Source organism: Cibotium barometz, chromosome 2, assembly GCF_041138505.1.
Source record: "Cibotium barometz isolate CiBa-2024 chromosome 2, ASM4113850v1, whole genome shotgun sequence".
Classification (NCBI taxonomy): Eukaryota; Viridiplantae; Streptophyta; class Polypodiopsida; order Cyatheales; family Cibotiaceae; genus Cibotium; species Cibotium barometz.
This window is the reverse complement of record NC_141047.1, coordinates 29532805-29547455: the sequence shown is the minus strand read 5'-3', so window position 1 is coordinate 29547455 and position 14651 is coordinate 29532805.

Genomic DNA, 14651 nt, shown 5'->3' with positions numbered 1-14651 from the left:
ATGTTGCAAATGGCAACACCTTTACACTTTTTGATGCATTGTATGTGCCAGGGATCAAAAAGAATCTGCTGTCAGTCTCCGCATTTGCCAAAACAGGTTTGGTTGTAAAATTTGTGGATGACAGATGTACTGTTCATGATCTCTCTTGTGGTGACATCATTGTAGCATCTGGTTCACTATGTCGAGGGCTGTATAAGCTCAATATGGATGGCAAATGTGTAGAGGATTCAGCATGTGCTATTATGGATACGCAGGCTATTTCAAATGCAAAACTGTGGCATGCACGTTTTGGTCATCTGAATTTTGCAAGTTTGCTGCGCCTGCAGAAATCTGAAATGGTGTCTTCTTTGCCTAAGCTTGAGGCACCTGTCAAGCATGTTTGTGAGGGCTGCATATTGGGTAAAATGCAGCGTGCTTCCTTTCCCAAAGATGGATCAGTGAGAGCTGAACGCAGATTGCAGCTTGTTCACAGTGATGTTTGTGGTCCCATGCAAACTCCATCATTTGGAAACTACCTTTACTTCGTGACTTTCATTGATGACTTTACCAGGCATGCGTGGGTATATCCTTTGAAGGCAAAGTCCGAAGTGTTTTTGTGCTTCAAACAGTTTTTGGTTATGGCTGAAAATGTGTCAGAAAGTAAGATGGGCACCCTCCGTTCAGATCGAGGGGGGGAGCATATGTCTTCAGAATTTAATGCATTTCTGGCTGAGCGTGGGATAAAACACCAATGTACAGTGCCGTATACACCACAGCAAAATGGTGTGGCTGAGAGAAAAAACAGGTCTCTCATGGAAATGGCAAGATGTATGGTTAAGAGTCAAAGTCTACCACATGGTTTTTGGCTTGAGGCTGTCATGTGTGCCACTTATGTACTAAACAGGTGTCCCACCAAAGCATTACAGGTTGTCACTCCATATGAGGCTTGGCATGGCCGCAAGCCATCTGTTGGCCATTTACGTGTTTTTGGTTGCCTGGCATATGCATTAGTGCCTGTGCAACATCGCAGAAAATTGGATGACAAAGCTGTCAAATGTATTTTTGTTGGATATAGTGCTGAGAGCAAAGGCTATCGTTTGTATCATCCACAGACAAAGCGCATTTTGGTTAGCCGTGATGTTGTATTTGTGGAAGATGCAGTTCAGCCCTTGGTTTCATGTACTAAGGAGACAGATATCAGCTCACGTGATGTCTATGATACATTGTTGCCTCTTTTCAGTGGTGCACAGTCAAGTGCAATACCTCATGAGGCAGTTTTTCAGCCTATGCAGGTTTTAAATGATGGCACAGATCAGCCTATATCTGATGCAGATGTGCATGATGCACTTGAAGATGAGAGACAAGAGATTGAGGGCTCTAGGAATATGCCTAGATGGCTGGTGCAGACTTTGCGTGACAGCAAGTTGGATGCCCCTTTGTCTAGTCGCACTCGTTCTGGCTCTCATGGTGCCTCTTATGCGTCAGATTGTTATGCATTGGCTGTTTCTAGTATGTGCGATGAAAGTGAGCCTGTTTCATTTGATGAGGCACAAAGTTCAGAAAATTGGATGGCTGCTATGCAAGCAGAATACGATGCTATTATGAAGAATGGTACATGGTCTTTATGTGACTTGCCTCCTGGCAAGAAGGCCATTGGCACTAAGTGGGTATACAAATTGAAGCGTAAGCCTGATGGCACAGTGGATCGCCATAAGGCTAGGCTTGTTGCAAAAGGTTATGCTCAAGAGAAGGGCATTGATTTTGATGAGACTTTTGCTCCCACATGTCGTATGACCACTGTTCGTAGCATCTGTGCATTAGCAGCTCATAATGGTTGGAATGTACATCAGCTGGACATAAAGACTGCGTTCTTAAATGGAGATTTGCATGAGGAGGTGTATGTATCGCAGCCTCGTGGTTTTGTTCAAAGAGGGCAGGAAAACAAAGTGTGCAGGTTAAAAAAGGCTTTATATGGTTTAAAGCAAGCTCCAAGAGCTTGGTATGAAAAAATACATGCATATTTGACTGCACATGGGTTTCAGAATAGTCCAACAGAAAGCACTTTGTATGTTAAACGTGTGGATGGTGTACATCTAATCATTGCTCTCTATGTCGATGACATGCTGCTCACAGGACCAAATAAGAGTCATATTGCTGATTTTAAGGCTGATTTGAATGCCTCTTTTGAGATGTCAGATTTGGGGCATTTGCATCATTATTTGGGGATACAATTTAAGCAGTGTGATGGAGGTATTGCTTTGTGTCAGACAAAGTATATTGAAACATTGTTGCGGAGATTTGGCCTTGAAGACTGCAAGCCTATTGCTACTCCAATGGAGACAGGTTTGAAGTTGAGTCTTCATGATGCTGGAGATCACTTTGATGTCACACTCTATCAGACAGCTGTTGGTTGCCTCATTTATGTATGCATTACGAGGCCAGACATTCAGTTTGCAGTCTCACAGGTGAGCAGATTTATGCATAGCCCAGGCATTAAGCATTGGCAGGCAGTGAAGCGTATCTTTCGCTATTTGAGTGGTACTCGGCATCTTGGGTTGTTTTATCCCAAGGGGGGATCATTGTCGCCAGATTTACATGCTTTTTCAGATTCTGACTGGGCTGGTTGTTATGACACACGCGTGTCCACGAGTGGTTTTTGCTTCATGCTTGGAAGCTCATGCATATCATGGTTGAGCAAGAAGCAGCCTACTGTGGCCACTTCTAGTTGTGAAGCTGAGTACAGGGCAGCTTTCACAGCTACGGTTGAGTGTGTGTGGCTCAGACGCTGTGAAGGGAGGCGGAGAAACACGGAACACCTCTATAGCAATGCCTTTCCACAGTTTGGAATACACACCAACATCAAGAGAAAGGGGCACCAGTCAACTTCTCAATGAGCTGACACAACATTTACACTTCAAGCATGAGACTTTGTCTCTACCCTCATTCAATTTTTTTCAAGCAACTGGGGGAAACCTACATACATTTGATCAAGACATGCAAGGGGAGATGGGCACATCAACATCTGCCACCCTTTACTCAATTGATACATATGCATATAGGGGTGCACCCTTATTATGAAATAGGCTCACAGCCATAAACCAAAATGAACACCACAGAGGAATGATGAGAGAACCACTTGACATGACAAGGTTACATTCCATCAAGTATGAGCTTTCTGCAATACTTCAGTTTCCCAAGAAATGACAACATCAGTAAGTAACTTCAATTCTCCCAACCTGGCAAGCAGTGTGTGGCTGGAGACACAATCACTTTATGGTCTTCAGTCTGTTTGTTGAAGAAGCACACCACCATTCATACATATTCTCTCAAAACAAGACCAGAAGGCTGTATTTCTCATACAAATGAACTTTCCACAAAAGTCAGAAACTTGGTTATCATGTACGTGGGTTTTCCAATGCCACAACTAGTGATTCCTCTTATATATAGGAGTTATTTCACAAAAGAAAAGAGAACACAAAAGCTGGCCATCCGTCACTTACATGCATGGGCTTGTCATCATGATAGAGAGCCCCCTTCTCCTGGTTATACAGATCTTGTTGCAGCATTCTCCTTCCCTCCTTCACCATACAAGGTACATGCAGCTTTCCTTGTATACATGTCCGAGCTTCCCCTCTTACTCACACTAGCTATGCAGGCTCTCTGAAAGCATTAGAGCTGCGAGCTTTCCCATTACACTCATTCCACGCAGCCTTCCCACACACTCTATATACTTACAGAATTACGTAGCTCTCCTCTCTGAAACAATTTAAGTAATGCATTCATTCCTTTGGGTATTGCATGGCTTCTTTGAGAATTGTAGAGCTGAACCACCCCTACTCTATAACACCATATCCACGCAGCTTTCCGAGAGCTACAGGGCCACACTTCTCTTCCCCACATAGGCCACGTAGCTTATGGAGAGCATTAGAACTACGGGTGCCCCCTCTCTCTCTCTCTCTCTCCCCTTGCTGCCCAGCTTCTCGCCCGACTCATCACACGATGCTAGCCATCAATTTTGATCACTCAGACTGCCGTTGCCACCTTCCTTCGTATTATTCTCTTGATTCCCTTGAATGAAAACCTCTACTACAATAATACAATAGTAGTTATAATACAGTTCCAAATTGGGTATTACCCCTTACTATTATAGCCTCCTCAGCGAGCGAATAAAACAACACCAGCGGCCTTTACGTAAAAAGATAAAAATTAATAGGAAAAATGCCTGATTGCGCTGAGCTTCTACATCTCGACTGCTGCACCCTCATATTCTCTTAAAAAAACCAGCCCACAGCATTAATACCTCAGCGCACACGAGCTGCTCAGAGACACTAGCAGCTGTAGCAACACAACACTGCATCCCTCTCTCAGAAATGCAAAAACGGCGCAACTCTTCCATGCATGGGCTACGCACAAGCCCAACCAGTTGCGGGTAACCTCTCATTCCATTTTCCAGCTGCGCTCCCCTCCTTTTTATACACCATTGAGTGTTGCCCATTCAACCAAAGTTTATTTCAATTTTCTTAATACTCCAAGGCTTGTCAGATAGATCCCCCACCTCCACACGGCGCCTTTTTGAAAATGAGGCAATTTGAAGAATATTTTAAGGTAGTCCAATACCACCTTCTATTTTTAGCCAACCTTGCATTTAATTCCATGGTGACTTTTGCATTCAAGGAGGACCTTGCACCTTTTAAATAATATCTTGTGGACCCAAATACCTTGTTTCTCATGAAGTGCCAAGGACCTGTACTGTAGATGACCTCCTCTAACGGGTCCCTATCCATTTTTAAAGAAATAAAGCTTTGCATGCTCACATTATTTGTCAACATCCTTGTCCACATGTGATAGTGCTAAAAACCTGCATTGATTCTCATCTCACACTCCTTCCTCTTCTTATTTATCAAGGTAAACCAATAACTTACTGCGCACATTGTATATTTTTGTTAGACCCGTTCACATGTGGCCTTACACCCCCTTTGGCCCTTGGAGATGGGCACCCTTAATTTGTAATTGCCATGCATGAGTGTGTACTTATGCCAAGAAAATACTACCAAAAAAAAACCTAACATAGTTTGCCCATCCCCTAGCCTGCTAGATCATTCATGGTCAGCAGAAAACAGTGTCGTGAGACTCAGTGTATCTGACATTGCCATGCTCTCAAAGACACTGTTTTTCACTTCTTCAATTCTTTCATCCTTGTCTACCATCATCAGTCGTGCATGATATGACTTGAGACGTAAACCATTCACCCTTGATACATGTGGTGTCCCATCAAGGTCAGCCAATTGATATGTGCCGTTAGCAAAGCAATTCATTACTCTGAAGGGCCCCTCCCATTTCACTTGGAACTTCTTTTGAAAGGTTTTATCCAGTTTACTGTTATAGCGTAGCACCAAATCACCTTCCTCAATACCCTTCTTCTTAATCTTCTCATTTATCTTTGTCAATGCCCTATTTTGCATCTTCTCATAATGTTCCAAGGCACTCATCCTGTCCAGCTGAACCTCTTGTAACTGTAAGAGTCTCTCTTTAAATGTGTTGCTAGATGGCCCTAGCAGCTTTTCTAACATTTTAACTGCAGGTAACTCAACTTCCACAGGTAACAAAGCTTCTTTGCCATACACTAAGTGAAAAGGTGTAAACCCTGTGCTTGTCTTTACCGATGTACGATAAGCCCATAAAGCACTGAACAGCTCCAAATCCCAATTCTTGCCCTGATGTTCTGTCACTTTTGCAAGAATGTGTACAAGTTCACCATTGAATCTTTCATTCAAACCATTGCACTGCGGGTAATAAGGAGTAGTAAAATTATGCTTAATCCGCATTTTGGCACACAAGTATTCTAGCAAGTCAGCTCTAAAACCAGGCCCTTGATCTGAAAGAAGCTCCAAAGGCACCCCAAATTTACAGCAGATGTCTTCATAGACAAACTTTGCAACATCTCTTGCAGTAATTTGCTTCACTGCTCTAGCTTCTGCCCATCTGGAAAGATAATCCACAGCTGTCAAAATATAACTCTTCCCCCTGCTGGTAATGGGTAAGGGTCCTACTGCATCAATTCCCCACTTCTCAAAAATGTCAAAGGCCAAGATTGTCTTGCGCAACTCTGGTTTTAAAATTCGTTTCCCAAATGCCTGGCACCTTTTGCATGAGCTACACCAATGATGCACATCTTTTTGTATACTTGGCCATATGTAACCCTCCTATAAGATTTTGTGTAATGTGATTTTAAATGCAAAATGGCCACCACAAGCTCCTTCATGATTTTCCTCCAGCACTTTGTACAGCTCTTCCTTCCATGGTATACGCCTTAAAACCAAGTCAGCCCCTTGCATGTATAAGGTGTCACCAATGAGCTTGTATTTGCAAGCTCTGCGTACAAACCCATATTTCTTTGCCTTCTCAATGTCCTGGGGAATGACTCCTGTCAATAAAAACTCTTCTTCCAGTGTCAGACTTTCACGACCCCGATAAAGTGGAAGATCTGCTTTTAACACATATAGCTCGCCAATCATTCCCTGTGCTGCTTCATGTGCTTCTGTATTAAGAGAACGCTCCACATGCCGAATGCCCCATGCTTCAAACTTCTTCAACAAGCCCTTGATCTTAAAGCATTTGTTCCTCAATGTAGGGTTTTTGCTCTTCCATACTCCTAGTATTTGCTTTACCACCAGAAGAGAATCACCTCTTATGCATAGTCTCTTTACACCATACTTAATGCAAATGTTTAGCCCTGCTTCCAATGTAGAATACTCTGCTTCATTGTTAGTATGAGCATCAACTTTGAATCCCTTTTTACAAATCAGCTTACCTTGCTGGTCATAAAGAGCTATACCACCAGAAGCTGCATCATGGCTCTTCCTGTATGAACCATCAAAGAACAAAACATGAGCATTGCTTACTTCTGCCACATTTTCTACCTTTCTAATACTTTCTTCTTTGACAAGCAGAGGGTTTTCCTTATAAGTTAACAAGTCTGCCAAAGTAGCTCTGTTACTTTCTTCCACCAAGAAAGAGAACTCAAACTCCTGCAATTCAATCACCCACTTTTTCACTGCCTTAGACATGTTTACACCATTGATGAGTTGGGGCAAGAATGTGTAGCTAGTTAGGAAGACAAATGGCTTTGTCAAAAGATATTGGCGAAACCGTCGGCAAGCAAACACCACACTTACCATCACCAACTCTATTTCTGACAGTCCCCTCTCTGCTACTGACTTTACTCTACTAGCACAATAGACGGGGTGCATATATTGGCTCCTCTTCCCTTTCTGCAGCAACATAGCACCAATGGCATCCTCTCCTACTGAAGGATTCACATAAAAAACCAGTTCCCAATTTGGAGCCTGCACCACTGTCATCTCCCCTAAGACTTCTTTGACTCTCCGAAACTCCTCTTCACACTTGTCATCCCATTGCAAAGGATCGTGCTTTGCCACCTGTTGTAATGGATATAAAAGCTGTGAGGACAATGAAATGAATCTTGACATGTACTTTACCTTCTGAATAAATGTTGCCAATTGTTTTGTAGACTCTGGAGAAGGAAGAAGCATGATTGCCTTAACCTTGTCTGGATCAGCCTCAATGCCATTTTCTGACACCATATGACCCAACAATTTTACCCTTGGTTTTGCAAAGAAGCACTTCTTGGGATTGAGTTGGCCACCACAATCATTATATCGTTCCAACACCATTTCCAGCTTCTCACAGTGATCCATGCGTGTGCTGTAAACACAAAAATCATCAATGAAATCCTGTACACATTTTCCAATGAATGGCAGAAGCGCCCAATTTGCTCTCTTTTGATAGTGAGCCGGACCATTTGTTAGCCCAAATGGCAGTACTGTATAGCAAAAGCAGCCCCATGGCGTAATGAAAGTAGTTTTCTTCTGATCCTCTGGAGCAATCTTCAACTGAAAATAGCCTGAAAACCCATCACACACACTGTATCTTTCATGACCCGCCACTGAATCCAGGATTTGATCAATGAAAGGTAGTGGGTATGGATCCTTCTTTGTAGCTGCATTCAAAGGTTTGAAATCCACACAAACCCTCCATCTTCCGTCTTTTTTTGGAGTGACCACGACTGGGCTTACCCACTCTGTTGTCTCCACAGGGCATATAAAACCAGCCTTTAGTAGTTTGCCCACCTCTTCTTGTAAAGCCTTCATCTGTTCTGGACCCATTCTCCTTAGTCTTTGACGTACTGGCTTGGCTCCTTCCTTTAGCTCTATGTGCAAATCTTCCCCTTTGAAGCCCCGAACTTCTTCATACGATGTGATGAATAAATCTGGATATGTTGACAACATCTTTAAATACTTCTCCTTCTCCATGACTGAGAGATCTGTGCTAATCATCCTAGCCATCAATTCGTGCTTCTCGTGTGGCTTCACCTGAGGTTGCATTAGCTCTTCAATCACTTCGTATGGGCCCTTGGACTCATCTTCAATCCCTTTCATGGATGCGACTATGCTGGTCTGTTCAAAGACCCTGTCCACCATCAGAAATGCCACATTTACCTCTCCCTCACTACTAGTGGTGGTGCTACTGTCTTCATCTGACACAGTGGAAGACTCCTCACTACTTGGACTTTCCCCTTCTTCATAATCTTCATCTAGTGGTTTCCTGCTACTCATGTCAAATAATCTTTTGCCCCCTTTCTCCCCATATAAACTGATTGTTCCGTGTCTCCAATCTTGAACGGCCCGCACTGCACGTAGCCATGGCCTTCCAAGGATGATAGGATAAGCCCCTAATCCTGCTGGCATTACATGAAAATCTACTACCGTTTTGACTGCATAGGCTTCAATTTCCAAACTCTTCACTACCCCTAAACACTTGATCTTTTGATGGTTTGCCAGTCGTATGCGGAATCCTGAGACTCCTTCTACTGTCAGGCCCATCTTTTCCACACATGTTTGAGTGATTACACAAATTTGTGCACCACCATCCACGTATCCTTGCCCAAGATTCTTTCTCTTGTGCCAAACATCTACTATGGGACAAATGTCTGAAGACTCATCAATGGCCAACACTCTTACTGACCCTCTGTTGGGCTCCTTCCCCAGCGGGCTGACTAGTTTCTTCCATTGGCGCTTCAGCTTCGGTATCATTTCCACTAGTTGTCCAAAGGTCACATCTGCCTTCCTGTTGCTCAGGTCCTATTTCAAGTCATAGCTATCCTGCCCTTCCCCTAGTGGAAAATCTGAGACGTGAAATTTTCGGCGGGCTCTCCTTTTCCTTTTAGCTTTCACATCTTCACCCTCATGACTCTTCCCTTTCTTCCTACTGGGACCTGCTTCATTTCTTCCTTCTTTATCCTCTGTGGTTCTCTTCCCAATAGGCATTACTAGTGTATCTTCCAACATTGCTGCTTTCTCCAAGGTAACCACACTTAACACTTTTGTCTTTCCCTTGTCCTCCTTGGTCAATCCACTAGGTCCTGCTTCACCCTTAATCTCTATGCCATAATCATTTGACCGGTTCGGCAACTGTGCAGGCAATGGATACATATCTCCACCCATTCTTGGTGGTTTATCACATTGTGGGCTGATGTGGCCAAGCTCTCCACAGTTATAGCATGTGGGCAACTGCCTCCAACCCCTGCCGTTATTCTGTCCACCAAAACCATTCTTTGGTTGTCCTTCACCTCCTGGCTGATTTGCAAGTCTCATACGACCTCGATTATTTCCCACATTGCTTAACATATTTAAACTAAGATTCTTCATCAAATCAACCACTTGCCTCAAGTCCTGCCTCAGTTCATCATCTTGTGCTGCAGTAGTGACCATTGCTGGCGCAACTTGAGTAGTTACTGAAACTGCATTTGCCGGATGAACCTCCTCTGGAACCCGACTTTGCATGGAATCCATTTGCTTCATTTCTGACGCCATGGGTAGTGAGCTCATTCCCAATTGAGTTAGTCTATTTAACTTCCACTCTTTGTTCCTTGCCACCTCCAATGCATCCTCATATGTCCTTGGCTTCTTCAATTCTACCCTCCAACGCAGGTTTTCCTTGAGGCCAACCAAGAACCGATCCTTCTTCATCATATCTGGTGGGGGCACTTGTGGCTGCAAGGCTTGACACAAGCTCTCCCATAACATGGAAAACTTCTTGATGTAATCCTCAATGGGCTCTGCTTTTCCTTGTTTCAATTCTTGTATTTCATGCCAAACTTTGTCTGGATCTTTCACCTTCACAAACTGTGCTGTTAAAGCTTGTCGGACATTATCCCAAGTCAATGGCATAGGTGGATCAGTCCTCTGCAACTCCTCCTCATAACCCTTACACCAGCTCCGTGCATCACCCTTCAAACAGATTTGCAAAAGGCGTAACATTTGAGCGGGTATCTGGATATGGTTGCTTATGCACGCAACTTCCATGTTTTCTAAGAATTCTTCCACACTCTCATCATTTTTTCCATGAAACTCTGGATAAGGGAAAGCCATTGTTACCCAAAAAAACCTTTTTGACACAGATGCGAAAGCAAAACCTTCTACTAACTCAATCCTCAGAAGAAAACTTCAAAACATTTCAGGTTTAGAAGAGGATGAATACATGCACATCAAACGAATTTGCATAGTTAATCATTGGAATTACCACCGGCAAAGGAGACTCCAATATTTCCCTCAGTCTTTCTGGCCCAAACATAAATGCCACCTGCTGTTGAAAGAAAATTTTTCTGTCCACATGAACATTTATCTGAATTCTTTGGGTAAAATGGAAGGGAGTAAATTGAGGTCCATTGTGATTATCCATTGAGAGTGGCCATCCACCAACTCCCAATAAGCACGACTGGCTAATTACCCAATTCTACCAGAACTTTTAGGCAACAAATCAAATGTGAGACAGCACCAATATCAAGAATTTCAGCCTGCAAACCATACTTCAGTTGACTGTCAAATCAAGGTAATATAGCACAATTTTAGAAGGCATCTGTCACACAACTGTCCTGGCATAGCAGTCATTCACTGAGATTAATCATATGCACATGTAATCAGTCTTGTAAACTGCAGGCTCTTGGAATGTTCCTCAGTGGGGGCACCAAAAACTGTGAAGGGAGGCGGAGAAACACGGAACACCTCTATAGCAATGCCTTTCCACAGTTTGGAATACACACCAACATCAAGAGAAAGGGGCACCAGTCAACTTCTCAATGAGCTGACACAACATTTACACTTCAAGCATGAGACTTTGTCTCTACCCTCATTCAATTTTTTTCAAGCAACTGGGGGAAACCTACATACATTTGATCAAGACATGCAAGGGGAGATGGGCACATCAACATCTGCCACCCTTTACTCAATTGATACATATGCATATAGGGGTGCACCCTTATTATGAAATAGGCTCACAGCCATAAACCAAAATGAACACCACAGAGGAATGATGAGAGAACCACTTGACATGACAAGGTTACATTCCATCAAGTATGAGCTTTCTGCAATACTTCAGTTTCCCAAGAAATGACAACATCAGTAAGTAACTTCAATTCTCCCAACCTGGCAAGCAGTGTGTGGCTGGAGACACAATCACTTTATGGTCTTCAGTCTGTTTGTTGAAGAAGCACACCACCATTCATACATATTCTCTCAAAACAAGACCAGAAGGCTGTATTTCTCATACAAATGAACTTTCCACAAAAGTCAGAAACTTGGTTATCATGTACGTGGGTTTTCCAATGCCACAACTAGTGATTCCTCTTATATATAGGAGTTATTTCACAAAAGAAAAGAGAACACAAAAGCTGGCCATCCGTCACTTACATGCATGGGCTTGTCATCATGATAGAGAGCCCCCTTCTCCTGGTTATACAGATCTTGTTGCAGCATTCTCCTTCCCTCCTTCACCATACAAGGTACATGCAGCTTTCCTTGTATACATGTCCGAGCTTCCCCTCTTACTCACACTAGCTATGCAGGCTCTCTGAAAGCATTAGAGCTGCGAGCTTTCCCATTACACTCATTCCACGCAGCCTTCCCACACACTCTATATACTTACAGAATTACGTAGCTCTCCTCTCTGAAACAATTTAAGTAATGCATTCATTCCTTTGGGTATTGCATGGCTTCTTTGAGAATTGTAGAGCTGAACCACCCCTACTCTATAACACCATATCCACGCAGCTTTCCGAGAGCTACAGGGCCACACTTCTCTTCCCCACATAGGCCACGTAGCTTATGGAGAGCATTAGAACTACGGGTGCCCCCCCTCTCTCTCTCTCTCTCCCCTTGCTGCCCAGCTTCTCGCCCGACTCATCACACGATGCTAGCCATCAATTTTGATCACTCAGACTGCCGTTGCCACCTTCCTTCGTATTATTCTCTTGATTCCCTTGAATGAAAACCTCTACTACAATAATACAATAGTAGTTATAATACAGTTCCAAATTGGGTATTACCCCTTACTATTATAGCCTCCTCAGCGAGCGAATAAAACAACACCAGCGGCCTTTACGTAAAAAGATAAAAATTAATAGGAAAAATGCCTGATTGCGCTGAGCTTCTACATCTCGACTGCTGCACCCTCATATTCTCTTAAAAAAACCAGCCCACAGCATTAATACCTCAGCGCACACGAGCTGCTCAGAGACACTAGCAGCTGTAGCAACACAACACTGCATCCCTCTCTCAGAAATGCAAAAACGGCGCAACTCTTCCATGCATGGGCTACGCACAAGCCCAACCAGTTGCGGGTAACCTCTCATTCCATTTTCCAGCTGCGCTCCCCTCCTTTTTATACACCATTGAGTGTTGCCCATTCAACCAAAGTTTATTTCAATTTTCTTAATACTCCAAGGCTTGTCAGATAGATCCCCCACCTCCACACGGCGCCTTTTTGAAAATGAGGCAATTTGAAGAATATTTTAAGGTAGTCCAATACCACCTTCTATTTTTAGCCAACCTTGCATTTAATTCCATGGTGACTTTTGCATTCAAGGAGGACCTTGCACCTTTTAAATAATATCTTGTGGACCCAAATACCTTGTTTCTCATGAAGTGCCAAGGACCTGTACTGTAGATGACCTCCTCTAACGGGTCCCTATCCATTTTTAAAGAAATAAAGCTTTGCATGCTCACATTATTTGTCAACATCCTTGTCCACATGTGATAGTGCTAAAAACCTGCATTGATTCTCATCTCACACTCCTTCCTCTTCTTATTTATCAAGGTAAACCAATAACTTACTGCGCACATTGTATATTTTTGTTAGACCCGTTCACATGTGGCCTTACACCCCCTTTGGCCCTTGGAGATGGGCACCCTTAATTTGTAATTGCCATGCATGAGTGTGTACTTATGCCAAGAAAATACTACCAAAAAAAAACCTAACAACGCCTTATGGCTGATTTGGGTGTTGGGCAGCCATCTGCCACCACCATCTTCACTGACAGTCAGAGCGCATTGGCAGTTGCGCGGAACCCAGTGTTCCATGCTCGTACGAAGCACATTGAGGTGCACTACCATTATGTCAGGGAGAGACTCTCTGCAGGAGAGATCAGTTTGGCTTATGTGCCAACACAGGATAACCTTGCAGACCTTTTCACAAAGGCTCTGCCTCGTGAGAAGTTCGAAGCTTTTCGCAAAGCTTTGGGCTTACTCCCTTTTGTGGATTCGTCCACATAGCTAGACACTTCCCTATACATGAGTGCTAGCTCTTGTTCACCGCATCACTCCAGGGGGGATTTGTTACCATATTATAGTAGTGATGTGTGTGAACACACTTAGGACCGCCGGGGCACTTTTTCCCTCACTAGGAGGTTTTTTCCCCCGTGCATTGTATATACGCCCATTATCTTCTAGGGCTTGTCATCTTTCATTTTTGGCACTCATAATACACTACTGTGTTGTGCTCAAGCTTCCTCATCTTCTTGAAGTTGTGTGTGCATTCCTGCAACCCTAATTCCAACAAGAACTCAACATCTTCTTTTCCTCGTCTCATATCTCCACCATAAACTTCTCCTCAAGAAATATTATCTCAATCATAGAGTTCTCCTCATCAAGAAATATTATCTCAATCATAGAGTTCTCCTCATCAAGAAATATTATAAATTTCAACAACCTGAATAATATAGAGACACTTGTGTTTGACCAACCATAAATAGATTGTAAAATAAGCAAGAAAAGACAAGCTCACAACTTGGATGTTCTCTATCCTTTGTACAAAGGGATTGATGCCAAATTTTGTGCTCCAACTTCTTCTAACAACAGGTCTTGTGATCTTCTCTCCTTTTCCCTCATCCTCTCCCTTACAAGTATAGGTATTGTAAGTAGGTAAGGCTATTATAAGACAATATTAGGGAGTTTGGGAAATTCCAAATTCCCACTTTGCAAAGACTAAAAAATAGAGCCTCTTTATGAATACAAGTCTCAATCTTGTAACCTAATTGTGCTTGAGTCTAAAGCTTAATTAGTTTAGTTTATTCATTATGGTTATGTTTAGATATCATCCTCCCTAGTTTAGATTAGTATTACTCACATTGTTGATTATTATAAGATTAGGTCTTTCTTATCACACCACCATATCCATGGGTGCTTGATCCATAGACTTTAACATGGTATCAAAGCTAAGTCTCTTGCTCCCTACACCTTAGCATTCATCTCCTCTAGCATCATTTTCATTAATCTTAGTTTATTAGCTATCATTAATCAGTAAACCCCAACCTTATT